Source organism: Opisthorchis viverrini (assembly GCF_000715545.1).
Source record: "Opisthorchis viverrini unplaced genomic scaffold opera_v5_123, whole genome shotgun sequence".
Classification (NCBI taxonomy): Eukaryota; Metazoa; Platyhelminthes; class Trematoda; order Opisthorchiida; family Opisthorchiidae; genus Opisthorchis; species Opisthorchis viverrini.
Window position 1 is genome coordinate 69,702 of NW_008751777.1, and position 2,084 is coordinate 71,785.

Sequence of the window (2,084 nt, forward strand, 5' to 3'; positions counted from 1 at the left end):
TTTGGGCGATTCAATTGTTTTGCGACTTGAACCATCCGAGAAAGTGACCTGTCCCACTAATCGGCCATGGTCAGCAAAGAGTAACATCAGCAGCATGACAACAACGGACTCAGCGACCGGCCCCACCACCAAAGTGAAACGTACCTGATAAATGTTGAATGTTCATTGGCCAATAGATTCGATGGGCATATACTCACGGATTCGCAGATTGTTACACAGAATCAAGGCTTTCGCCCAAAATTTCCGGGTCAGTTTGGTTTTTGTCGTCCATCCACTGCCTTCACCTGAAAGACACGGGCGAAAACTCGGGACAGTGGGCTTAACACCTAGCGGACAAGCATACAAGAATCGTCTAATAGTTCTTTGAACTGGGTACTGGTTGGAGCGTGGACAAACTTCGGAAGGTTGTTCCACGGTGGAAATAATCACGGTGAAAAAATTTGCCTAAAACAGCGTCCCCTCTGAGTTTGAAAACTTTATTTCCATGTCCCAGCCGTGTTAGCTGGATCAACGGTGGAAAAATTGTTGGCCAAACATTGTTCGAACAGGCATATGTAATTGTTAGCAGTTCCCCATGAAGGCGATGATTCCCCGGGGAAAAGTCGTCAGGCATCGCGAGACGCGCTTTATAGTCCACGGAATTAAGGTTGGTAACCGTTTCCGTAGCAGATCGTTGGACACGCTCATTGAGGCATACGTCCTTTTTGCGTCCTGATTAGGCCACTTGGTTGGCATATTCAAGGAGTTATCTGACTTAGACCTCATAGAGTATTTTGGAGTCCATGCGAACAGTATGGATGAACGGCTAATGTCTTTTGAACCGATTTCTCATGGTCCAGTAAGGACATGTTTGAATAGGGCCGTATATCCAAATCATTTTTGCATCTATCCCTATGATGTCCTCCATCCATCCCCACCATGCACGTCAATGGCGTTTGCTAACTCCCCTCCCAGTGGGCCATGGGCGCACTTCTCATCATTCAGAGAAAGGTGCCAGTCAAACGACCGTGGCTCGGCATCTACATCCATTTGGGAGGCACTGCGAAAAACGATACATGGGCTTGAAAGAACGTCTGGAGAGTCGGTGATGTAGATCAGAAACAGCAGTGGTACCAAAACAGAGCCCTGAGGAACTCTGATAGAGACCGGCACCGGGGAAGAGCAGGTCGGGCCTACTGGGGTATAAGTCCGAAGGTGGCTAAAACAATATTGGAAGTGTTCCATACGCGTTGCAATTTCGAGGGTGAGTAGCCAAGCCTTAATGAAGCGGCCTTCTTGCACTCTTGAAGTTGGTGGATACAACATGATTGGTTCCACAATAAGCCTGTTAGGTCCCATAAATGTGTATACCCGAAGGAATGCGACAGCCGGTGGCCCCCTTAAAATCCAGTAAAGTGTGAACTTCCTGGTGGTCTGAACTGGTCAGTGGGTAGGTCGGATCGACAGTAGCACTAAATGATTGATCCTCATGAGGCCCCATTTAAGACGATTGCGTTTGTAGTAGGGGCTTGGTGTTTCTCGTATGAGTTAGGCCGGATAGTAGGCAATGAGAAATCAGCTAATATACTGTCTGCTCAGGTCCAGTTAAGTCCAAGGCGTCTGAGCCACAGAAACCAAAGTACCGGGTTTAAGGCTCAGGACAGTGCGCGTAACCATCAGCAAGTTACAACCTCCATAAATACGTTTTGAGTACGATATCAGAAACAGGATATTTCTCCCATCTCTTGCAGAATGTTCGGTATTGAGTATGGACATTTAAGCGAGACAACTGTTGACATCGAATGGTGGGTGTGACAAATTTTGTGGCCTTTTCCAATCGGGGTTCTCTCACTTTCGCCGGAGTGGGACCATTCGTCAGTGGGGAAGGTACGCTGAAAAAAAACGACACCGATTTTCGGGCTTCGCTTTTGAGGTGACAGTCAATCAACAAAGAGACGACCACCAACTCCACCGACAATCACTCGGGTGCTCTGTGGGAGAGCGTCAGTGGTGGTGCCATTTTTCAACCGTTAACACACACACTGGAGGACTGTGTGCTAGGAAAATTCGGCAAGCAAGACCGTTAGGGAGTGGGATTCATCTTT